The sequence below is a fragment of the Bombus pyrosoma genome, linkage group LG15, assembly GCF_014825855.1.
Source record: "Bombus pyrosoma isolate SC7728 linkage group LG15, ASM1482585v1, whole genome shotgun sequence".
Taxonomy (NCBI): domain Eukaryota; kingdom Metazoa; phylum Arthropoda; class Insecta; order Hymenoptera; family Apidae; genus Bombus; species Bombus pyrosoma.
The window spans coordinates 7,973,403-8,000,897 of NC_057784.1; the positions used below are offsets into that span (position 1 = coordinate 7,973,403).

Consider the following 27,495-nt stretch of genomic DNA (forward strand, 5'->3'; position numbering starts at 1 on the left):
CTCGTAATTCGTCAAACTTAGCCACCAACAATTTTTAAGCGCCTCGCATTTAAAAACAAAATATTTAACTCGTCATAAGGAGTATGAGATTTAAAAAATAGGTGATAAATCCACGATGTTTCGTAAGAAACGACAATAATATTAGTATAGTTGTTACGTTAGTTTTTCTGTTACTACTGTTAGTACTGCGTAATTAATGTTATTCGAATGTTCAAGAGGGCGAGAAAAATACATGTATTAAAATGAAAAATTGCTCTTTTATAAGAGACAGGAAATATTTCTTATGGTGCTTTCCAAGTTTGATCTTCGATTGTCCCTTCGAGTACTTTATCTCTCATCGCTCTTGCACGCTGTGCTGCTACGATCTGAAAATTCGCGGCGTATCGATGAAGATCGATTTAATTAGCGGCGGTGAATTTATCGGCCGTCAAAGTATTACCGCGATAAAACGATTTAGCCCGCGGCGTATCCGATTCCACGTCCGTTTTCCTTTCTTTTCTTCTCGTCGGTGTTCATTGTGCCCGGGCAAATGACGCACGAAGATTCGATTCGACTGGTAACCCAGGTCGGATTAAACGTTCCACGCTCGTCGACGTCGGGCATTCGTTAAAACACCAGCCGACGACGATTCTTTTTAGCCACTGCTGCTCCGGGGACCTCGAATTCTACGATTCGCCTTTTCATTTTACAACGAGCCACACCGGTGTGCACGGAATCGTCGCAGCCGCGATATCGATTACCCGATCCATTTCCCTGTCGCGTAAAGGACGAATAAAATACTTGGGCCGAGTGGATTAAACCAGTGGAATAGCGTGGCGCTCTCGATTCGTCGTGACCTCACGGCGCGGCCGATACCGTGAGCTGCTATTCACCCGAAGCCCGTAAGCCAACGCTAATTATTTCGACGATGCAAAATCGAGACTCGTCGCCTATTGCCTTTTCTTTCGTTTCTCTTCGTTTTTAATCTGAATAACGGAAAGCCCGTTGTTCTAGCTCGGTTCACTCGAATTCTAGCTACCTTGAATCGAGTATCGGCCTCGTAGTTCGTCAACGGTTCTTCTACCATATCGAAACGACGCGAAAGGACGTGACGTGCAGTGACCTACGAAAATATTTCAATTCTTGTGGATAGATTCGCGATTTTACGCAAATTTATGGTCAATTAATTGATCGAAAATCATCGGTCTTCTTAATCATTTAAACCGAGTGTTACACATTTTATAAAGGATCAAGTCGTAATACTTACAAACTGGAATGTACATGCCACATATGTTTCGTTTCCGAGCAACGGGCACAAATCACTCGCTGCTACCACTGGCTGAGTTATTGTTCGAACGAGAAAGAAACGAAACAACACTGGAATCGTCACCGGGCGTGTTCGTTCTTCTCCAGCCGGATTACGACTCCTTCCCTTATCGAGGCTAAATCAGAATTCATCGGTAGCGTGAAATCCCTTGCGATTTTCGTCTTCTGGATCTTCCTTCTTCTGTTCTTCATTATTCTCTGGTTCTCTGTGTTTTCCGATTGATATCGATTACTTCTTTCAGAGCTGCTCATTACAGTTCTTGTTCTCTTTCTACGTATCGAACGTGGACAAATTTTCTACCCAATGTGTTCGGTCGTTCAACTAAACTGCCTTCCGTGAAAAACGTAAAAGAACCTAACCCCAAAGATATCAAAACTTTTCGAAATTCCAACACAAAGCATTGCCATGAACCAGCATTGCATGTATTTTAGCCCATTTTCATCGTCGCTTTCTTTCCTCGGTCTTCCCCACATCTCCCTACCTTCCAAAACCTATTTTTCTCTTCCGCAAACTTTCTTCCCGCGTTTCATTATACAGTATGATTTCTCAAACTCCTCCTCTCTCGACCGTTACACTCACCGACGCAATTTTAGCCAAACTTACATGCACACTTCACTACGAAAGTTCCATAGAAATTTTCCGTTAAGCGACCACGCAGTTAACAGATTAACTCGACGCGAGAGAAGTTCGAAAACGAATGTATCCCAACAACGAAAACTACCGCGACAGATATCATCGAATCGCGTAATAATTCGTCTTTCTTCGGTAACTGTCCGATTCGTTCTACCTGTCCGAGAAATGGACGCTCTATGTCCGAAGACCTAGAAATGTCTGTGACCTTTCATCCCTCTTGCATCAAGTGTAATGAATTGAAGAGTTGAGAAGCTTGGACGAATGAAATCTCCCAGCGAGCATACTCCGTGTAATAATACTAAAAACATTGAAGTTTCAGAATTTTTACGGAGGTCAAGTAAAAGAACGAAAGAAGAGGCACCGTTGTTCCCGATCGATCGGCCGGCTTAGCGGTGGCGTTGCTCTCCAAAGCGGGCCACCGGTCGATAAGCCGATTGCGTGTTTAGAACGCTAATAAAAATGATAAGCGATAGCTCAGCCGGCGGAAAGAGGCGGCCATCGAGGGGTAAATTGGTTCGGTGAACGATAAGAAAGATGCTCAAACTTCTTAACGATTTTCCCTCTTATTTATCGCGGTCCAGGTCCATTTTCTGGAACCCGCTGCCAAAATTACCTCGTTCGAAATCACGATAGTACGTCTGTCGTGATGAAGCGACCAATTATATCGCGCGTGTATTTCACGAGTGTCGGAGCTCGAGATAATTCAACTTTGAGTTAGAAGAATATTAAAACCTTCCAAAGGGAATTCCAAGCGCTAGGAATGGAAATTATTTATTATATTTATCTATCGTTCCTTACAGTTTATTCGTTTTTGCCGGTAGAAAGATGAAACCGGTAAGTAAGAAAGAACGAAATCTTAAATATAAGAAGGAATGTAGTGATAGAAACAAGCCTTCACCGTAGTAATCATCATCCATCTGCTGCGTTTGTTCAGAATTCCCTGAAATTGTGGCTGACGGGTTTATTATCTGTCTAGATTCAAAATTGCACCTAGTACTAGCTCGTAACTGACATTTGTTAATTGTAATGTTGATAATATCCCGCGGGATACCTAACAACACGGAGTCGTGTTTCACGTGCTGTTGCTGCACAAACGTCAAAAACAGAAACGTTACGTCGAATGGCCGAACAGTTGGCCAATTTTATTTGTCCAGTTGTAATTTCGCTGACAGCGCGTAGGTACGCGCCACGAGCCAACACACTGGCTTAAATTTCACAGCGTACGATCGATCGGCAACGCATCGGCACGTCTCGTTAAAGTTTCACGCCGATCAGGAAGTTTTGTGCACGTCATGGAAAAATATGTCTCGGCCCAGTTCGTTCATACGTCGCTATAACGACCACGATAAAATTTCAAAAAATTCAACCGACTATAAATCAGAATATCGAAATTATATCTCTCGTTGAGATTTCAAAGTTATTCGAGCGTTAGAAAGATAATATTGAATTCGACCCGTTAGAATGCACGGTTATCTGCCAGGCGGTTTCACTGAATTCTTAGTAATTTAAATGTCTTGTTAATTGCTATTCTTTTTAAACCCACGTGTAACGAAACCCAAAGTAATTAGAGTTAGGGTCAATTATTCGTTACATTATCGAATCGCAAAATTTAACGAGGGCATTTCTAATACTAATTATACGTATAAGACTATCGTTCATGCTTTATACTAATTTTTTACCGAGTGCGTATTTACGATAAACGTCTGGTCACATCGCTAATGAAATTTCGAGAAATTTCTTAAAACAACTGTTGAAGGTCACCATTTCTAAGAAAACTCTACATCTGGTCTTTTTAGCTTTCTAAAGCACTGAAGCCATCGACAGTGTATAGACAAAAGACTGGGACGAAGGCAGACCATAAACAGTCGACAGGCGACATTGGCTTCGGGTTTTTTCAGTTATAGAGTAGCACTGCTAGCGTGCGGATCTGGACCAGCTCAAATGTACTTGTACTTTTCACTTCTGTATTTAAAATATATTTTTCTACCTTATAATTTATCCACGCGTCTCTCTCTTTATACATCTAATAACCTGAACAACAACGAACGATATATTCATAAAAATTTTCCACGGTAAATGTTCGAATACCTTCGTGAGACATTGTCGAAGTCAAAATAGAGAAAGGAACTTTGTCAGAAGGAAAGATCAGTTTGGGAAATCATAAAGGACACGTCCACTTGAAAGGAGCGAACTTCTGGAAATACACATGCTCGTTGTTCCACGTCTACTGTGTCTACTACTACGTCACCGTAGCAGCTTCCGGCGAACGTGGCCGCTCTGGCTTCGAAACGCTGTCAGGAGATGCTTTGCTTTCACGGAAAGAAAGTTATCGTGCCGTGTCCCGGTTTAACACTGTTCAGCCCTCTATTGTTTGCGTTAAAGCAATTTCGCTCGATTCTCGACGAGATAGGCCGGGTTAATGTTGAAAATTCGATAATCGCCGGATAATCCACGTACACCGACCCCCTGATAGACGCTAGACTGATTGAATCGCGGTATATGTATAGTTGAATACATGAAACGAATTGAAAATGTTCTTGTACAGATAGTAGTTTGAATCCTGGCAATAGTTGATTCGGTTCTGAAACGTAAGAAGAAGAAGAACACGCACTTGCACGTACCTGCTCGTTTCATTTGAGAACGGGACACGTTTGTAACGCGTAGTACATCGAGTTCTGCCCTATTGAAACACTCCCATTGCAGATACGCAAACTTTGTTATTTCGCTTAACGATGTAGAACGTCGCGTTCTTCGGCTACCGTTCTTGTACCAAGTTATCGTGACGAGGCAAACGCTGTTTCTATTTACCATCCAGTAGCAATTCTATTCGTCGTTACGCGGCGATATCTGATGCATTCTAAAGCGCCATTTAAGAGGGAAAACAGTAATCGAATTTTGCCGATATTTGGACAAACGATTTAAGCAGTTACTTTGGAAATTTATTTCCGTATCTGTTTTGTCGAATAATCATTTGGATAATTATTTTCGAAGAGACGTTCAATTTATTTGTACTATATATTTTCATCTTTCTCGACCATATAATTTAGTGGCATTTACGGTCGTAGTTTTACCTTGCATTAGCCTTAAAAGCTAAAATTGATCATTCTAGCGTATATAACTTTTTTCATCGTACTTTACATACTTTTTACATCCTTTCCCATTAAAAAAATTGTCCTTTTGTTTCCATTACACCTACATCGTTTACCACTTTAACTTCTCAATTAGAAAGGAAAGAAATATGATACGAATGGGTTAGTAGTCGGTGTAGCGTTGTACTTCGATAAAGCTAGCCGGAGTTCGCAAAGATTTCCAGTAAACTTACAGCCTGACCAATGGCAACACGAATCGGTTGCACGAAGATCGTATCTTTCTTCGAATAAAAACGCGTGTCTCGTTGCTCAAACTTTAAAAAGACTCGACCCGCTCCGTACTCCCGTAAGTCTTTTACCAGCAGCATTTGCAACATGCCCGCTTCGTGTTCGAACAGTCTACACAAAAGTCACGTACGTATATCCCGAAGCGTGGACCTTACGAGGGAAAGAAAATAGACCGGTACACTCGCGCTCATATCGTTTTCCCTTCCGACCATCATTTTGCTACGCTCACAGTCAGATTGTTTTATTTCTGTATATTTTTATTTTTCCTCGTTCGATATACTTGTTCTTTGAGTTTCGCCGATATCGATACGGAGATCGAATTGCGTTTCAAAGCGACGTTTTCGCATCACACGCTTAACCAGAGAACGTGGGAAACGATATAGAACACCGCGGGAAGTTCTAGCTGTTTCTCGTGACCGTTCGCTGAAAGTACATTTCGCCGAGTAAACTGGTCGTCAATTTTCTTGCAGTTTCGTTCAACGTCGTACGAAAGCCTTATTCCATTCACCAGCTCTCTATACGAATAATCGGACCTTTAGGTGAAACACTGCAGCCGGAAATTGAGAAGGATCCATCTCTCTGATAAAAAATTCGTACAACTGATTTATATATAGGATAATTGACTGGGATACGTTAATAGGCTTAAATAATCATCCATCGAATGAAAGATTCAAAGCGTGTTAATTATTATCAACACTCTGCGTCGATTGCCGATCAATATGAAATTAACGTGTCGTAGTTGGTTATTCGTGGACTTCCATATTTCATCGTATCGATCGGCCTGGCCAACTCGAAATAATTAAACGATCCAATGTCCGAACTGGTGCCTCCGCCGCGTACCTTTTCTCGTTTTGCCGTTTCATAGGCAAAGTTTCGAGCACCTTTTAGAAACACCCAGGGCCGTGGGGAGGAAAAAAAAGAAGGAGAGTGGCGAGTGGCGAGCGAGAGGTAGTGTGGCGGACACGATGAAAAAGAGACGCCATGGAGAAACGATATTGCGTGAAAGGAAAGCGGTAAATGGGATGGGGGTGAAAGGATGAGGAGGTTGCTGCAGATCGATGTTCCTCCTACCACCGACTTCCTCTCGGTCTCTGTCGCTGCCGTTCTGTCCCGTTTCTCTTCCCTCTTTTGCCTTCTGCACTGTACACGATGCCCAGTTTTCGTTAATACAAGGCCGGTCAATAGCAAGCCTCGAAGCTGCAAGCTGTTTGTCATACACCCCCCCGAAATACATTTCGTATTGGCAGACGGTTTGCGAGTGGACTATCGTCGAGACATTCCTGTTTATGCATTTGCCTATGTAGGCCATCCCCTGCGCCTCTTATTCACCGGTTGATTCTCGATACGGAACGGATAAGCGCCGCTTTCTCCAAATTATTTACGTCCGTTTACGTGACTCGACTTCGATACACTATCGCGATGATGCATTTAAGCTTACTGCGTATTTATGTCTCTATCTCGCTTTAGATTCAGCCGAGGAAGAGAATTTTAATACGTTTCAAGAAAATTATTATCGCACGATTGAAACGAGAAATCATACGACGATTCTCTCTTACAGCGACTACAAAAACTGCCGTGAAAAAGAATTTATAACGATAAGAAAATTTAATTTGGTCGAAAATGACCCAAATAACGCAGCAGGATTTCAGACAATCTTCTCATATTTCAGCGTAATTTCTTGGGTTTCATAAATGGATAAATGAAAGAATTTTTTTCTACGGATAAAAAGTATCTGTAACCTGTTTTACATTTTAACAGGGTAGTTAGCATGCGAAGTGTCGTACTCGGTCTGACAGGATGAAATATACTGCATCTATAGAGAGAATCATCCCATTCGTTGCAAAAGAAAAGATAAACGTCATAAGAGTGGAGTGCGATAGTGCGTGAAACATAGTCGCGATATATTTCTCGTTGCTCTTTAAACGGTCGAGATTCTTTAACGTCCTTGATAACAGAATTTGCAGCAGGTTCTCGGTTTATTGGCCATTTGAGCGTTTCGTGCGTTTACTTTCCAGTCAGCCTATCTAGAACGATGGTTCGTTAAATAAAGAACCAGGGCTATCGTGTACGTGTGATGCGATGAAAAATCTAGTAGTATGGGACGGTCATTTGCCAGCCAAGAAATACTCTGCTGAGAGGTGAAGATGAAACTATTCTACGGAATCAATCTCTGAAAGACCACTAAATGACCACGGCGAGTTGATGAAACCTTTTTCAGTCGTCGATGAAAAATTTAATTCGATGAAAAATTCAACAGAGCGAGTCCGATGGTCGAACGATTTGAAGTAAAATGGTAAGGAAGCCACGGTTGAAGGATGGCCAGCACTGATTACCAGAAAACTAGCTCCTAATGATGAAGAATGGATCGAGCTAATCCCCGAGGCCAGACCGTGTACCATGAAACAGATAAGGCATAAAATAGTGGCCGTGGACGTAGCCGCTTTGTACTCGAGAGGCGAACGTCTCTTGCCGGTGAAACGGCCCAGGCCGCCTTCCTTTTCCTTCTTTCACCACTAAAAATAAAGCTGGCCGGATAATGTGGGACACTGTTTCCCTTCGAACAATGCCTCAGCGTACCATTCAACGCGCACCAGTTTTTTTCGATGTCTCTCTTTCACCAGAAGGCCTGCTTCTTGAACCTCGTATAATAAGCGATCTCTCCCTCTCTGGTCGCCTCTTTCAGCTCCCTGTCAGATCCGAGCCGATACGCTCCCCTTTCGAGTACCTTAATCGCGCGCTATCTCACGTTCGAGATCGTCCTAAGTATCCAGCGGAATCGTCCGGATTACACGGATCATCGCGTCGAATCGCCGATCATTCCTTGCCGCTGATTCACGCCGATAACAATCAACGGCCATGTTTCGATCTATTCGTCGCGTCGGTTCCATCGTGAAATTCCATTCTACCTTTGACACGATACCCTGTCCGACGAACCAATCAAACGGGTGAAAAAAATTGCCACGACGATCGATCGCTTCGGCTCGCGGTCATTCATTCCCGCGATGTAGGAATTTCACAGGCGACTGGCCACCGAAATTAATAAACTTTATCTAGTACGCGTAACGAGACCGACACAAATATTTAATCGGTCTACCGATACTTATTGACTTTCCGGGCTGGGTGAAGCGTGACGAACCATCGAAAAAATATATCGAAAGAAAAAAAAAGAAAAATATACATAGCCGCGGATATCCACTGAATTATGAGATAGTCGTACCTCGATACACTTCGCTTCAGATTTCACGAAATATTCAGATGCTTTGGTTGCTATGGCACAAAGCGGCGGTAAGTCGGTAATAGTCTGAATTTTTCCTTCTTCTTCCTGTAGCTCATCTTTTATCGACATTTATATATTGTCATTGATCGATCGGTATTCTTATAGAAGTATCGCGTTCTCTGATCGATATGTTTTCGATGGTTCACTGGAAGAGGAAGAAACGTACCGTTATCTCGCCATTAAATTATGCCTGATACGTACAGGTATGTAGTCAATGAACATAATTTGCAACGTAACCATAATTACTGATCATGTGCGGCTCAGGTGTCCGACAGTCTGACAGTCCGGATTTATTGTAGCTCCTCTCTAATTGCTGCTAAATTATTCTCAGGCTATTATATGTACAATGCTATTAAACTGATTAAACGCTCGACAATGGTGAACGTTTAAGACGTATATTACTAGTATTATTATACATTTTCCTATTCGATATTTAGAATGTGGTTCTCTGATAATATAGACGAAGATAACGACGACGTACAATCTCAAAAGTTAATCTTCCATAAATTTCGAATAAGATTAATTATTGCGTAAATCCGCGTATCTTCCACAGATACTCGTTGTTACAATATGTGCTTTCCACGGGTAAATTGTTATCTCGAACAGAAGTTGAGTGAGAAGTTGAGAGTGGTATTTGGCCAGGTTTTAAGGAAATCATCAGTTTGAGATTGGAATTAGAACGATCCAACACCTCGTTAAACCCTAAAACTACTCGAATAGCGAAACTTCATGGAACTTTGCCTTCCGGAGCTACGGCAACTTCATCGAACGTCGCAATTTATTAGATATCCGACCGTTATCGAGACTCCGAGTATTAATGTCTGTAAATCGAGCTTCATCGCTGCTTCTTAATGAAATTTTGCCAAAATTCTTGATCGCGAACCAAGGAAAATTCCCAAATTATATCGTATCTTATCTCCCAAGAATTATAAATTATCATTCGATGAGAGTGAAACCAGTCGTTGACTGGAGACCCGATTCTTTTAACTGCGAACACTTGTATCTACGATCCATTCATCCAGAGAAATGACAAGCAAATTAAATAACGTGAAATCAAACGGTGCGACGAGCAATTTAATGTTGTAGTTATATTGGTGAGAAAAGAAGTAATAGAAATGAACGGAGCAAATATTTCTGAGGATCCTTAACCGTAATCTTCCTACTATTCCTATGTCCGAGTTACGCATCGTCTGCAGCCTAATGAAATCAATTAACCGCGTTGAACGATGAAGTAGCGCTAACATTTGCCAAGTGGTCGCATTTATGTATATGTACGCGATCTATCGAGAGTACGCATATCAGTCGTGTGTTTGTCGGATGCAGGTTGCTTTGGTCGCAACCAAGCATCGATCATCTCACGAACCGCGCTGTGATCCTGTCAGCTGACAATCCACTCGATTGTTGCTCCGCCGACTTAATGAAACTAATTAGTCACATTCGTGCCAGCAGAGGCACGAACGTTCGATCATCGTACAATGCTGCTTGTATCGAGCCTCGAAGGTGCTCTCGATAACGTTGCTCTCTGCGGATGTCCGATTGCGAACACTCGGAATAACGCGTCGTTAACGTGTCTAGAAGGATAATGGCGCCATGGGGAGGAGTTTCTGTACCTGATTGCTCGGCCGTTACCTTTGCCCCTAAAGGAAATTCAACGTATGAGAGCTCGATGCGTATAATACCACTTCAAACCCATTTGCATATAGACTGGTCGAAGTAGAATGAGTTTTATAGGCGACGGTAGATGGTTATGGAGATCCTTGCCAAAGTGGAAATTCTATGATTTTTCAGGTGCCTGTAGAGAAATCTGGATATAAGAGTGTGGAAACTTGTCTGCCTTGTCGTATAAGAATAATAAATTAAAAGCGATTATAAAAAGAAAGAGCGAAAAGTATTCAATTTGTATGAAATATTCGACAAATGTCTGAAATACTTATAACTGTCGGTATCACCATAGAGTATAGAGGAATTGATTCATAGCTCAATGTCTTTGGACGTTTAATACATTCGCTTTAGAAAATAGAGATTAAATGCAAAACGGTTGAGTACGTCGATATATCGCCGAGTGTTGGAGTGTGGTTCGTGAAGGATATTGACATTTTTTAACCTGCGGACCATATGGGTGTAAAAGGAAAGGGACAAAAAGAGGAACGGTCAGTTACAGAGCGTCGATCGATTTATTGCATCGTTTTACCAGTTATTTTAGTTATTTTTCATATCTTCGCTTCCATTCAAAGTTATCTTAATTTCCAGTATTTTACGATATAATTCGTCTTTCGATATTTTCATTTCTTCTAACTTTTACTTTTGTCTTAGTGTTATAGAATAGGATTATACCGTCGTAGGACAGGATTGCTTATTAATAAATTCAATTTAAATGCAAGATGAATTCAACAGAGTATGGAAACTTATTTTTCTTCTGGATGCCAAGCGTTAACGAAATATCTTCGAATTTCGAATACATTTAGTTCAGAATTGAAAAGAGTACGTAGTTCAATAACCTCGTTATCTCGAAACTGGTGACTCCTTTCCGTCTCAGGCGCTGGTTATATACGACGAGTCAATGAAATTAATTACAGTCGACGCCTGCGCGACCTAAACCGAATCTCGCAGCTGCTTATTTACTCTTGCGAATGATGCTCGACATTCGACTGCGTCGTACGGTTAGGCCGATATAGCGGCCGCGTTATTTGCGAACTCGACAATTAGCGAGGCATTCGAGAGGCCACCAGAAGGAGGGTTAATGAAATTAATCGGTCACGTAGCACAGGCCACGACAAAAGATCGCCGGCTGCTTCGTTAGCGGCCCTGGATGTAATTATCGGCTCTTGTATTCATCTTGATGAGACGTACCGATCAACGAGGATATTGTGAAACGAAGGTGATAATCAAAGCAAAGCCATTCTTAAAGCTCGAGGAAAAACAACAACGACGGTATCGTTGTTACGGTATCGAGAGTAGAACAAATTCCGAATGTTGGTCGTTTTATTGTTCGCGTTGTCTCGCAAGACGAAGTGTCTCGAAGAGTAATTAAGTCGACGAGTCTGGCTCTGAAACGAGAACCTTTCAGGCGTTTCCCTGATGACCGGCAATTGAATTGATTAAGTGTCTACAAAGCTCGAGATCTCTTCCGGCGTCAAGGATTTATATCCCTTGGCGTAACTCTGCTTGTTATCTTATTTTCTCTTACATCGGTGTCATTCTGTTTATCGCGGTACAGTTTCATCATTCCCTCGCCAATCTCATCGAACGGAGTAATTTCTAGGAAGACCAACAAACATCTCGCGGACAAATTGGATTTGCGTGGTCTTGATGAGTGAGTCAGACACCCGAGTCTGCTCACTCTGTCTGCTGAGGAACAGCTGCGAACCAAAATCACCCAGGACTTCTTTTCCATTCTCATTAGTGTTCGGCTACACTTTCCACTTCTCACCAACCCAGACCTCCATTTCCTTCTCTAAAATCCTTTCCCCTCGATTCCCACGTTTCTAAGAAGAAATCGCCCTCGAAATCCCTTCGGAGTGGATCGGACTAAACGCATTAATTCCAAGAAATTCAATCCGTATTAAACCATTCATCCTTCGAGCTCTTCCTGGTTACGATGATAAATGAAAAAGTAACCGCTCGGCAGAGGGTCGTTCTTTCTTCTCGATGAGCCTACGCTGCGGTTCATCAGTCTCGTCGAACCAGGCCACCAGGACTTAACGGGTTAGCAACAAACGGCTCGCCGTTAAAAACCCTCTTCACCGTTGATCGTCGCCAGGCCAACTAATGAAACCCGTCGATCACGTTCGGTGACACGTGCACGAAGGTCACGACCACCTTTTCCATCGAGCCACACAGATAGTTGTCCTTCTCTGTTGCTTCACAGCGAGGCACCAGGACGCTCGTGGACGAGAGAGCAGCGCCTGTGTGTTCGCAGATAAGGCAGAAACACTGGAATTGTATATATCGATCCTCGGTTTCGATAAGATACGAGAACCCTACAGCCTTGGGCTCGGGTTCACGAGCTGCTGCTCACGGGAACAATTTTGGCCGGGACGAAGGAGTGCGACAGCAGGGAATAAAAGGGATAGGAATAGAGAGAGAGAGAGAGAGAGGAGAGATGGTTTTGTTCTCTTCTCTTTACGGCATCGATCGTTCGGAACCGTCCTTTGCCCAGGAAGAGTAGGAACCTGGTAATGAAGGAAACCGTTCCTTCCTCGCCTCTACTAACGCGGATCAAAAGTTTCACCGATGCATAAACCACGCTCGTCGTTCGTGGTTCTCGACGAATAGCTACAGTTGCTCACGAACGTATCCGAACACGTACAGCAACTTTCAGGAATGTATGTTACGTGTCTTATATGAGAGATTTTAAAATTTCATTAGTAGAGTATAACGAGACGCGACTGTTTGATTATATTATTGATTATATTGGTCAAATTTGAAACGAAATTTGATATACTAGATATATTACTAACATTGTAACGAAATCTAACTATCGTGATTATATCGATCAAATTTGAAATTTGAAATTTGAAATTTCGTCTCCAATTTAACCAATATAGCCACGGTGATCGAGTGTCATTAGAGTCTAACGATACGTTATAATGATATTTGAAATTTGTTTTCAGATTCGATCAGTATGTAATTTCGAAATGTCCTACACAGTAAAATATCTTTATACGCACAAAAGTTCTCTATGAAAAGTCATCTTTACACCTTTTACCGTAAATGAATTACGAACATTCGAACTGTAGAATTTCCTCTTTTTTCACCTTCTCTCGCAGCCTCCTGTCTCGTGAATATTATTCCATGGTATAGAAAGGAAGAAGAAAAGAGACCCCTACTTTTGCACGAAGAATAGGACAGTTTTCCATTTTAATTTCTTCGCGGAAGAAATCTCGTTTTCGAAAACTTATTTCACAATTTCGTCGTCTTTCCGTTCCAGGGACGCCGGGACGTGCATACAGCGGGGAAGTATTGCGTTCACGTTTCTTCCTTCTCAACACGTGTAGCCGAAACTTTCAGACGTCATTGTATCTTTTCCATCTTCCCTCATCCCTATTCCCTGCTTGTCTCCCGCCACCCTTTTGTCGCTTCGTCTTTCTGTCATCTATCCATCCACCAACCCCGAACCGAATTCATCTCGCGGATTCATCTCGCAAACTTTCAACCTTCGTCGCTCGACTCCTTCCTCGAATCGCGAAATTTTCTTTCCCTGCGACACCTGCAACTATTTTTCTACCGAGGAACTTTCGCAGGCCGAGAGATTCGAATCTCGAGAATCCTCGCGGTTATTACTGGTTCCTCGTGTCTTATAGGGAACGATAGGGAAATTTCGAGTCAGCTACGATTTATCAGAGGTTCACGTACTGAGCAATAAAATTGTGAACGACTTCAACACCCAGTGTTTTATCGCTGGAATTGACTCGACTATGCGTATTAATGCGAGAAATTACGTTTAGAAGAGTCATCGACCTCTCGAGGGTAATTTATACAGAGCGTTCTTTTTGTTACGATGAATTCAGGCACATTGATTCGAGAAAATATTGAGTAATAAAATTTAGAAGAAGTCAGTAGTTTAACTGACAGAAAAGTCTAATACTAACTTTGAAAATATGTTGAATTTATCGTTAGGATAGCTTAAAGGCACCAACCGGCTAGTCGTTCGACGCAAGAGGTTATGCCTTTTAGACGGAATTCTTTCTCTTCTGCGGAATGGAACAAAACGAAAAAGTTGGTTCAATTTAATCGTAACAAGACTGTGGTCGGGAACTCGATTTAGCCGGAAGCAGAGTCGTTTAAGAAGAATGCGGGACAAGTAAAGAAACGGAGGATCGACTTACATCGCTGCTATAAAATACATTTCATCCACGGCGGGCTCGCTATAGCGTCTACCACAGCAAAGATCAAAGGTCAAATCGATTTGACGAATTTGTGACGTAAACGAAGCGAAGGGCTGCTGACGCACGCTCCCAGCATCGGAGGTTGCAGTTTTTTGAAATTGCACATACGTACATTAAACCAGCGCCACTTCGCTCGAGCAACCCGAGCTTCGAAACACCAAAGAACTAATCACTCAACAACTTTCCCCCCACTACTACCAATCGCAATACTATCGACCGACCTAAATCGAATAACCCAATCCAACCCCTAAAAGAAAATCCACTTTTCCCATCTCGTGACACGAAAGACGAATTCGTCTCGCGCCTCCTGACACGCTTAACGCGCATCACAAAAGGCACCGTAATCCATTCGGGAGCTTCAAGCTTGCCATTACCTAAATTTCCAGGAAATTCGAGACTTGGCCAGTGAGGCGAGATGAGACTCGATTGTCTGGTCCAAGGTGCGCGGATTGGACGACTTTCTCCGATAGTTCGAACAGTACCGGTACCAGGAAGTCGCCCCAGGAGTGGAAAGGAAACCACCGGGCGGATACCATTGGAGGAGCAGGAGGTGACGAGACCGAAATCGGCGACGGTGGAACCATGAAGCTGGCGCGTGACTCTTGAACCGTGCGTGAAAGCTACGAGATAAGGTTAGCTCTGCTGGTTCACGATTCGACACCTCTATCGGAAAATATTCTTAGCACGTAACAGCTGAAGATCGTAGTTGGCCAGTTTATGGCTGTTTCGCGCCCCGGGAAACCCCGCAAGCTTGTCATTTGCTCGCTGATGTCCGGGGGAACGCTGTATCGTCGAGTGATTCGAGAATTGGGCGCCTTATTGATTTTGTTATTGAGATTGGCGAGACAGGCGGATATTTTGTGACGTGTATTTTTGATACATTTATTATATGTTTATATGGTGCAAATTTGTTTCAGCGCGGAATCGCGTTTCTGTTATTGAGAGAGTAGGAATAATTAAAACGATTAAAATACAATTCAAAAATGAATATTCAATAATGGTCTTTACACGGGCTTAACTTGACAAAAAATCGGTTCGTTGATTTTATTTTTAGAGATTAATTTTACATTTTACATTTTCATTCTGCATTTTATACGGCGCACAGTTGTTAGGAATTATCGTAGTTCACGGAGTTAAGCTTGTCACATGATCTTTGAGGATTTATACTTTGTGGAATTTACTGAAAGAGGAAGTTCTCGGTTTTAATGTTTAAAGTGATTCCCAGGGATTGAAATTTTTCTTACGAACAGAAGAAAGCGAATTAATATGACGTGATCAGACATTTTACATTTATTTTACTATCTACAACAAATCTCATTATTGGCTTTATTTACTGGATATTTTTTGGCCAGATATATGTTCCGCATATTGTATAATATGAATTTATTTCAAAAATAAACATTCGAATATTCTGTTTACACGGATTAAATTAAAAAAAAAATTTACTATAAATATCGTAGATATTTACTGTTTGCAGTTCCAAACAAAATTTTATTCGACACGCGTGACAAAGTCGGCTATAGAATGTTATTCGCTAACGGAATACCGCGCGATCCTTCGTCTCACTAGCGCATATCGTTTTCATTTCGCGACAGGCGGAAAGCGGCACGGCATCGGCCGGTTGGAAAGCTGCAATTTCGTCGCAGCGCCTCAAGAAAAAGAGACGAGAGAGGAAAACGAACAAGATACGAGTCTGAGCCGCGCTTATGGCACGTCTGCGGCGAGCCAAGATTGCGTTTTCCGGCTGTGAAAATTTCCGGAAACCCACAACAAAACCCCGACACCCTGTGAAAGAGGATCAGCCTTGAAGGTTTAGCTAATATTAAATTATAATTTACCGCTGAAACCAGATATATTAACTATTATTTCGTAACGTCGATTTTATCCTATTGGCATATTACACGATATTAATTACTGTTACAAATACGGTAGTTGTGGTACCGTGCAATCGTACTAACCGATATGTATTATTTTGTTCTACGGACAACAGCATTGCATGTTTGCTCGGTAAATGTACAACATCGGGGTCATTCATTTTGCGCTGAGTTCCTAACTCCTGTCTTTTGGCTTTTTGTAAGCGGTTAGTATAGGTCGCTTAGGTGATGTGTCAAGATTAATATCGCAGGATTTTAGACCAACATATGGCAAACGTGTTTTCTGCCATCTGGTTTAAAGGCCAACTTTTCTAGAGCTATCCAATTTTAGTCGTTGAAATGGTCTTGGTGGATTAAGAGTACGTCGGAACACGGTGGAGTAATCTCGGGTTACTTCAGGACCGATTCCCTGCAAATTTAACTCTTAACTCTCGTCTTAGAGACATGTACAGCGTATAATAAAGTTGTTAGTACTATATTAGTACTATACTTAGTACATTTAATATTAGTAGTGTAGATATACGTGTAGTATCTTCAATGGAATATAATGTTATTATATCCTTATATTTGTAGTTTATTTACAATGAATGGATTGTACAAATATAGACAGAAGAACGATGGTAGTTTAATATGAACTAATCGCAATAACACGCTACAATCTAGACAACTCTCGACACAACGGATCCAACGTTCTCTCTCGCGCGGACCACACTCTCTCGACAACGCTAACAGCACTATATTGACAACGCAACTCGCACGCTCCGACTTCTCGATTCACCGTCTTCGACTTCTCAACTCAAACTGCCCTGCTCTCGCATGTCTTTTGTCCTCCCGTGGACCCACCACACACGTGTTCTGCGACCGCTCGTGGCCAAAGCCACGTAGACCTTTTCTATGAAACTATTCATTTGAAGGACCGACGACACATTTACGGGCCCATCGGCACCTCGGTTTAAAAACGTCTCGGCTCTCGCGACATTGTATGCGGTTCACCCGCTAACTCCTAGGCCTTATGTCCGCGATACTACATACGTATAATCAGGAACATAATCAGGAAAAAGAAAGTAGACAAAATATTACGAAATTGTAAATATTAAATTCAACGTTAAAGGTTAATAGCGGAGATAACTTAGGAGACATCGTTCTGAGACAAAATTATCCCGATATCTTTCACTGTCCCTAAGATAATTCACGAGAAATAAAATTCTGTATTGTTTCACCCCTTAAATTCGTTCGATAGCACCAACGAAAAATGGCTTTCTGTTACAAATCACCTACCAGCCACATGTGCGCACAAATTTTCATAACTTTCGAATCTCCAGGTTCTCTAACTTGTCAGTTTGTCGAGTATAAGGGTTACACCATTTCGCTCTCAATGCCTCGTATATTCTTGAAATTTTGATAGAGCCAGGGTAGTAATTCTAACTTTCCTGCAGATTTTGGACTCTTCCTCACTCACTCGAAAGATTCTCAAACTGTTGAAAAAGACTAGTGGGTGAAGGAAGCGCTGCACATCTTTTTACGAGCGACAGCGATGAGAAACATGGCGCCAATTAAGGGAGACAAAAATTTATTCTTCCGCCGGGCGAGCTCCTTAATGAGTTCCTTTCGAAGGAAGGGTGAATAAGGCCGATTCGAGCCGCTTTAATCGCGGTCGAATTACCGTTATCCCGCGGTTCTCGTTGTTAATCGTAGTTTCATGCGACGGTATTTCGCGCCGCTTAACGCGGTTATAATTCGTCGGGTCGAAATTAGTCCGTGGAGCGCGAGCCGTAGAAATTCGCGGGCGATTTGTCTACGTTAACGCGGCCAAGCGTCCTATCTCGATTTATCCTCGTGTCCGATGGAATTTTGCGGGCCATCTCGTTTAGTCGCGAGCCCCGTTCTTTTTCTGCCCGCGAATCACCGAATTATTTTCGATCCGACCTTTCTACATCACCCCGTATTTCCAGTTCTTTTCGTTTTTCCTCTAACTAGAGAGCGGCGCTGTGAAATATTCCTGTATCAAGATGAGCGAGACAGGGCTTTATTCCTTCATTTGAATAAGGTGCGTGTAAACGAGGCAAGCTATATTTTTACGTGTATATTCCTTAAGGACGCTGTTCTTCGTTGTAGTTGTTACGGACGGAGGAAAATCTGCGCGACGATAAAGAGGAATATTACTTCATCTCGACACAAGTACGTAAACCGAGATTCTCGAGCATGCTGTATTTTTCTTCCATGTTCTTAATCTCGTATCGGAGTAATAAGTAATTTGCACGAATTATCCGGGTAATTTTCTTGTAAGAATCGAGTAAAAATGTAACCGCGACTGCAACGCAAGCAAGGCGTTGACCAAAATTTCCACCGACAGACGTCCCTTTGCTTTCATTAAATATTCGAACAGAGGGAATGGAAGAGAAGCTTGTCTTGTTATGCGCAATAATATCGAAGATAGAAGTTTTTTCCAGTCTAAAGTTCCAAACGAGGTAACAACTCTTAAAAGTTTTAAGCTTCTAACGAGTTTATCTCGTTTTCAAATCATCGTTCGCGTATTAATTTTGACCGATTTCACTCGCCTACGAGTTCTGTTCGGAACATGTTATACGAACAATTATTATATTATAGAATCTACAGAATATTATACGCAACATGCTGTTCCAATCGATCGACCGAAATAAACCATCGACCTGGGGCGATCATTACACGGGGGCCAACTTGTCGAAATAATTTCCATTCAAATCAATGAATAATTGACGTAGAAGCTTGGAAATGGTACAACGATAGAGCTTACAGTTCGGTCGCGATATATTTTCCTCGATCGACGAAACACCGCCCGCGGCAAACGTTACACGGTGACGAAGGTTTAAAGAGAAGCGGTACAAATAGCCAAAAGATTGCTCGACATACCGGCTCAGAGGTTTCAATATCTCGGCCAGAGTTCTTTATCTCTCCTTGTGTATGCTTCTTGGTTTCTTTCTTTCGATCTGCTCTCCATATTTTTGCTAAGTATTTCGATAAAGATTCCCGAAGAAAATACTATGCCTGGGTTCCCCATGGAGAACACAGCTCTGCTGGAACTTGAGTAAAAGCACGAGACAAAGGAGACGTTTTCGAGGAAAAGCGAGAAGAGCTAGGAGAACGATATTCTTCGAGAGGGATCTAGAGATTCGCCTAAATGCCGCCTCGTTCCGCGATCAAATGGTGCGTCGCGATCATTCGTCTTCGATGTAACAGGCTGTCACTGGAAATTCGGCGTGCTCCACGGGATCGATAGAACACCCACACGTGTATCTTCATCTTCGCGAAGTGCTTTTTGAATTTAAATTTTCTTATTTATTGCTCGATAACGTAATGAATGATAAAAGGTTAGACAATGTGGGAGTGACGTTACGATCGGCCAAGTTATTACTTTATTCAATCATTCGACAGTGAAATTGATTAGGTATAGAGAATATATGATTTCAGTTCCTTTTAGAGGAAATATTAATAATTTTAATAATTTTAATTAATATTAATAACGAAACGAAGATACTTGAGATATGAAATTTGTAGTAATATATTTCACGGTTTGCCTCAGTTTCTTTCAGACTACCCTTTTCAGACTAAGTAATTAATGCTAGAACTACTGACCTTTAATATGTACATAAATATATTAGAAATTAGAATCAGAGCAACATGAGTAAAATACGTAAGCGTTTCTGTTCCGGTAAAAGTAAACATTTATATTAGCAAGAACGCACGTGCGTGCTTTTTATCGCTACAGAAATAAAATACCCGATGTCGTCACTTCGTAGCTTTAATATTAATTGGATTAATTTTGTAGAAATATCAATTTGTACCGCATATATCCAAATATACAACACGTAAACAGTTGCATTTAAAATAATAGAACGAAAGTAAATATCTCCATGTAATTACATTTCTATCTAAATAAAAGTCAACATTAATTTCACTGAAAGCACCCGCACGTTTTCAGTAATTAAAAACAAAAAAAAAAAAAAAACGCGTGCACATACGCATAGAAATCCTAAAAAAGCAATATTTCGGTGGATTTCGTGTAAATAAGAAATATGCATCGCAATGCCTATACTATTTAAAGATCCCGTTTCCATGAACCTCTATCTACGTGTTTCTAAACAAAGAACCATTTTTTTTTTTAGGGAACCTATAACGTTACGGTCTACTGGAAATTCAGTGTTTGAACAAGCCTCTCATTTTTGGTTGAAACTGAACTGAAAGGAGAACGTTTACAAACAGAAATTTACACGGAAGTCCGTTTTCGACGAAGCCCGCAGAATTTTAGCGAAACGTTTCCAATGTTCGTTAACGTGGATGCGGGGACGGACGTTTCGCGCGATTTCGTTTCAGTTTCGTTTCTCGTAACCGTTTCAAGACTCGCGATGAGCTCGTCCCTCGAGACGAGACTACCGGTTTGTACGAAGATGCAACGAATTTCGTCGGGTAAATAAATGCAGAATGAACGACCCGGTGGGGCTAATGAGGAAAGTTGCGAGAGCCGACAGGTATCTAAGAATATTTCGAGGAAATTAAACTCACCGGAGTTCCTTCGCGCCAACCCTTCCAAGGACCGACTTTAATTCTAATAAGTACATTGAAGAACCAATTAGTAGCGGAATAATTAATTGAGACGATGCTCTTCGCTAGTAACTGTATCAAGTTCAATACTTATCAACTCGAATCAAATCCAATACTCGACGTTTTTACTTCACAAGGTTCGAATACTACTCGTAAAGTATTATGGTTTATTCATATTACTTGCCTGGTATTCGATCTTCAGAGACTCGTTTCGAACTTTAGAACAAGTACTCCCAACTTTTGAAAATCTACTTACAGCTACTTGGATATTTTATCGAATCGTATTCCCTTATAGATAGCAATCGAATTACGAAAGTCGGAAAGATATTACCATTTCATAGGATTCTAACAAGTTTAGCGGAATTATTATATGGAATCGTAGACGATAAACGCATTCGATAATGACGACGAAGGAGTTCTATAAATTTCATTTCAACGATTGCGCTTATAACGGTTTGAGAACTGCATCAACTGTCTGTCTACGCGCAGCTCAAACGCGGAAAACGTTTGAATATTTAAAAGCGACCGGCCACCTCTGTATATATTAATGCTGAACCTATCGTTGTTGATCAGCAGTCAATCGATAGGTATCGAAGCGATTATTGCGCGAATCGATGACGCGTTTATCATTATCGTTGACTGTTATATACGTTATAATATATAAATAATTATCCCTGTTAATCAGACTGATTGCTGTGAACGTTCGTTACGGAACAACGACCGATGGAAATGCTTCGCGACTCTCGTAAGCACCTCTATGAGCAACAAAACTATCCTACTAAAATTCTTTTGTCAGAGAATTTATATATTCGACTTTATTGCACGAAATAGTGCTCTACTTTTGGTTTAATATCTTGAAAAAGGGCTGCAGATTTAAAAGAACACGTGACGCTGCTATAAAAATGACAGTGGCTTCCTCGTCTAAAATTCCGAAGAAAAACGCAAAGTGACTCGGAACATTCGTTCACCAAGTTCTGAAATACCAGCGAAAAGGAGTCGGGGCAAACGATACCTCTGGCCGTGTTTCATTCCAAGATGATTCGGTCGAGTCAAAAGTCTCCGGGTCGAAAATCGGCTGAGAACAAGCAGCACTTGGCACGGGCCGATGCAAATGAGACGTCGAAATAGGGAAAAAGCGAGTTGGGTAGAGAAACGAGCAAACGAGGAGTGCAAGCTTATAAGTTATTCCAGCGAAGCGAGACGCGCTCTTGTGGAATCGTGATGCCGCGAACGACGTCGTCATCCTCGTCGTCGTCGTTGTCGTGGTCGCTTTTCACCCTTCCGGTGAAGGAGATCGCGCGTCGCGTCACTCCACGCAAGATATTTGGCGGTGAAAATCGCTCGTCGTGAGATTTTCAACCGGAAACTGAGTCATCGCAGCCACTGCACGATATGAAGGGGGGTTACTGGCTAAAAGCGTATAAATTATGGAAATCCGCGTCAGACCAGGAATTCGATATGAAGATCGGGAATTCATGGAACGAAACGCGTCTCGATAATGTTCACGAGTAATTTCTCGTTCCGGGAACGAGCCTCGTTTTTCCTCGTTCAACTTCGTCCTCGTCGAGATGATCGCCGAGTAGGGGATGATTCGGGCGCGCGGAATTGCATTTAGAGTGCTTGCTCTTGGTCGATTCTTTCGCTGAAGGAAAAACTTTTTCTTTATAGTGCATTGAGATCGACGATGTTTCGTTTATAAATAAAAAGAGAAAAGTTACTTCTTGCAAACCGAATATACAGCAGGCTGATTGTATGTGACGATATAAACTGGAAATATAAAATGCAATTTCTTCGTACGGGGCTTCGTTAGCGGGAGAACTTTATTTTAAATATTTATCGAGCATGTTTGTGTATTAATTATGTTTGGAGTTAAAGAATTTTCGTTGTGAATTAGTATTCTCGTTTATGATTATATTTATTGTATCGGATAAATCAAAACGCGCGATGAAACAAGATATTCATGATAAATTCGGTGATAATAGAGATCGTTGAAGATGCTGTTTATTCTGGTGAAATACACAATTCTGCTGCTCGTATCAAGGAAAATTGCCAGCGTGTTCTGCTGATTTATTTCATTGAACGCTAGAGCGGACTGTTTTAAATATCAGAATTAATTTTATTTGACTCTGTGACCAAAAATCAAACGATATTAGTTCAGACGCAAAATATTTAAAGGCAATTTTCTCAAAAATAAAGGCCAGGATCAAAACATTTTCTTCCATACTTTTAACATATTTCTCACATAAAATTATTTCTTTCCCTGGCTGTTACAAGACACTTTATATTTAAAAATGACACGGGTAACGATATTGCTCCTAGCACTCTGCAACAGTACAACACGGAATTCTCCTACGCTCTCTAACCTTGTCTTGTACCATTGAAACTCCGGATTATGCTACTCTACATCACACTCCATACATATGTATAAGATGAAAGATACACATATCCTCTCCATTTGATCCAAAGAAATCCTGCCTTACGAAAATTTAAATAAACTTCCTGCCATTTTCAGTAACATTTCCCTCTCATCGTCCATCAAATCGTTCGATATTCATTCTCAAGCTCTTCAACTCTTATTTACATATCGAATTCCAAACCGCGAGCACCATAAATGTTGATCCGCGGATCGTGCTCGAACGGAACCGGATGCCGCGCGTTTGACACGTTCTAATAAAGCGCACCACGTCGATAGACGATCCACGTACGAGTTGTTACGTGCGTATTCGTGTGGAATTGCCGGCGAATCGTTTCGTTCCAATGGAGAATGCGATCCCGACATCGTCATCCTCGGCCGGTTTCGCAATTCTTTCGTTTCTCACGATAGCTATCGTGTCGAATGAACCCTGACGTTGTAACGATGACTGTTATTGTTATTGCCTATCTTGGCGATTTCACATTCCGTACGGTGTTAGTCTAATGGCTTTATCCTCCTTTCTTTTATTTCTTTTACTGGTTTTGCAGGTAAGACGAATCGTATCCCTTTGGTGGTTTATTGGATCCAGCTTAAAATAGGGAATCATCGTGAATGTTTCGTCCGGAGGAATAAAAATGAGAATTGTCGTAGATAATTCTATGACGCTCGCTTTCGGAGACAAGAAGCTATTTTTGAATCGGTATTTTAATATTTAGACGCGAGATCGTTTTGGACGATACCCTAATATTACTTCACTGTGTATTTATTTATAAACTCTCTCTCATAACTCTCAAATTTCGACTATAGCTATCTCTATATCGTTGCATAATTCTATACAGAAACTTGTATATTGTATATTTATCGCAATTCCAGCCCCCAGAGGACAATAGAATGAACTTGCTTTAAAGACACTCTAATGTCGCTCATCGCTTCACATCACAATTATATCGCACTCTGCTTGTCGGACCAACTTAAGATCAAGTTACCTGCTTTACAGTCATCTTTAGTTGCTTCTAGCTATCTTGTATTTCTACAGAAGTATTTATACAGAATTGTTGCGGTTCGCACGAAATTGCATTAACATTCTACGAAGCCTTTTACTAGATTCGAAAATAAATCGTGATGCAATTTTCATCGCACTCAACTCTACCGGTTTGATTATAAACCTTTTCACCGCTCGACGATTGATTCTAATATTTCCACTGACTCATGGTTTATCTTTAGTTTGCCTGGTAATATTTTCGTCGCATGTAAGCCGGGAGAATCAAGAACAAAGAAGGAAGCGAAGAAAAGACATGCTTCTAAATTTTGAAAACGTTTTCGCTTTCGATTCGCCGATCGGTATCGATCGTCCCGCCCCACGGGGATGCTCTGCTCGTCCCTCCACTTATATTTAGCCGGCCGCTTTAATATTTCGCGCGGAACTTTCTCAATTTTCGTCCAGGCCGACGTATTTCCATCGCGGAAACTCGGCCCGCGTTTAATCAAGTCCCGCACCCGCGAAAGATCGGGATCCATTTTAAAATGGGCGGTGACGAGTGGTGCGAGTACGACGGAAGGGTGAAAAGGAATTTCTGTCGTCGCTTTGTTCACCGTATCGATCCCCTTTTACCCGTCCTCAAGTAAACTAACGCCAGCCCGTAAAATTTCGTGGCTCGAAACGTCGCACAGTGCGCTATGTGAACGAGGATTCGGAACAAAGATCAGAAATGCATGTAACGTGCAATTTTCTTGAAACTCGATACCAGACGATCCGACATGAGTAAAAGTCTGTCGAATCTTTGTTAGTACTTTCTCTGTTTCCTGGCTTGCTTGAAATATCATGAATATTTATTTCTTTGCCTGACCGCGTTGTAACGCAATGACGTTTAAGTAAATAATGCAGACGCTGCGAACAATCTCTCCATTTTCTCGTAAGTGCCATGTAGAAATTACTCGTACTCCCTTTCGTCTTGTCAGATATCGTGCTGATATTCAGTAAAGAACAGAATCTTCTTGTAACTATTAAAATTTTCCTGGGATAAGCGTCGCCAGAAATCCATTTTTCAACCAATTTGCGATAATTAATGGATTTCACAAAAAAAATAATAATAAAATAAAAAACATGCAGTGTAGCAGTTTGCAGGAGAAAAATTATATAGAAATTATAATACAATACCTTCTTGATACTAGAATCAAAATTGCATGCTTTGAATCGTTTTTTTAAATTGCTCTTTAAAGAAGGAAAGAAATTTTTTAATTGGACAGTTAAAATTATACACATCTTTGCTCAAACTCATTTAATGTTTAACAATGTTTAATGTTCAACAAAGAAGAATGTAGAATGAATGAGCGAGCTAATGTTTAACTGACTAGATTTTGGTATACGAACGATTTTTGCAAATTTTCTATCGATTTTTTGGACAATTATTGTGTACATTACTTACTTGCAGACTGATGTTATCATCGACAACAAGGTCAAAATCGAACAACGATGATTTCGATTTTTGTCCACTACTTGTCGCACTATGTGTCGTCGTACGGTTCGAATTGCAATAGAAAATGATTCACTTTGATCGATGTTGCATCCCTCACGAGCAACTGTTTAACGTTTCTCTGGAGTTATAGTCGCACGTGCGTGCACGTGATTGGAATGGCTTGCAAATTGCATCGTGCTGACAGCAAGCGTTTCCTCGACGCGGATGGCTTCATTTACTCTTTCCCGGTCGTTGCACAGAGAATGCCTTCAAAGTAAACATTTGTGTCAGCTTTTTGCAAGCTCTATATGTATATGAACATGATCGATCATTTCGACACTGGAAATATTTACATAGATTTTTTCGAGGATGGAAAATTTTGGAATGGAGTCCATATAGAATATTGAAATTTTTTGATCCGTGTATTTAAACAAGACTGTGATAGGAAAAAGGTTGGGACAGAGGTAGTCACGATGCAAATGTTTCAATCGAATTACGCGTGTCGTTAACCTACGCTGTTCATTCTGAATTGTTTTCTACACAGAGTGTTTCTAATAACTGGGACGTACTATAACTTTATCCTATAACTTTATAAATAAAGTTCGCGGAAAATTCGCTTCGCTATTTTCTTTTCGTCGCGAGATTCTTATCTTCTTAGTAGTTTGTGTTCTCATTGTTTCCTTTGTGTCACACGAGTGTACGTATGCACGGTGACAGGCAAAAGATGGCGAAGACAATCGAGGCATCTTGCTCGGAGGTTCGCCGTTTTGACGTTGAACTTCAAAGTTCGAGATGGTTCGCAAAATCTTTGTCTACGCGGAAGCTTCCAGATTAAGACGTTTAAGAAGTTTACCCGCGTAATCAAAACGACTTCTCGACTGAGATTGCACTTTGTCTAACAACGCTCGAGAACCCTTGACGTTTAAGAAGCCTGCAAGTATCGACGAGTCAATCCTGTAGATACTTGCGGGAAAAATCAACGGTTACGTCGAAAAATACGAAACAGGCTTTCTCATTTTCTTCTGTTCTCCATCAACCGATCTATTTCCATTCTTTAGAATAATCTTCCATACTTTCGATACAATGATAGGTACTATTAACCCTTAGAGTGCTGAATACTCGGAGCCTATGTCATCCGTACGGACGGCACGCTGCCAGCGCTGACGATACTTTTTCGCTATACTGAACTCTGTTGATTGACTATTCAAAGCGCAAATCGTAATAAGTTATAGTAATTCTTTTGCATGAGATTAAATGATTCAAGAGCGTTATTTTTTAGTATTAATTATTTATTATAAACATTGAAATTTACTATAAATAATAAACTAGAATTTTGGTAGTAAATTAGAAAACAATAAACTAGAAAACTAAATTTAATAAATATAACACAAGTTAATAATTCAGTTGTGCGTGAAAAATTTCAAAACAATTATCGATACATAATCCGACACCGGAAATCTTTAATTTATCGATTACTGGTCGTATTTTTGCTAAAGGATCGTCACTTACTGTATTATTATCGTTAAAGTGCATCCTATCGATCTCGTGCTATTATTTTGCGGAAAATATTGCTTTTCAACAGTTCGTCCGTAGACCAATATTCTCTCACAGACAGTTTCAATTCTACCAAATGTCCAAATTGGACAAATTGTGAATGCAAAGTATTAAATAAAAAAAAAAAGAAAAGACAGTT

At 41.1% G+C, this 27,495-nt stretch overlaps 1 protein-coding gene and 1 long non-coding RNA gene across 3 annotated transcripts in view; one reads left to right on the forward strand and one right to left on the reverse strand.

Annotated features, from left to right (window-relative positions):
* Positions 1-16,270, forward strand: part of LOC122575941 — a 63,844-nt gene extending 47,574 nt beyond the window's left edge. The window contains exons 3-4 of one of the 2 annotated variants that reach the window (XR_006319593.1): positions 14,868-15,113; positions 16,077-16,270. This is a non-coding gene — a long non-coding RNA (uncharacterized LOC122575941). Of the gene's footprint in view, positions 1-14,867; positions 15,881-16,076 lie in introns of those variants that run through there. The other variant, XR_006319592.1, reaches the window with a different exon arrangement.
* LOC122575938 (alpha-2B adrenergic receptor) overlaps positions 1-27,495 on the reverse strand; it is a 131,720-nt gene that overhangs the window by 77,372 nt on the left and 26,853 nt on the right. The gene's annotated exons all lie outside the window — the stretch shown is intronic.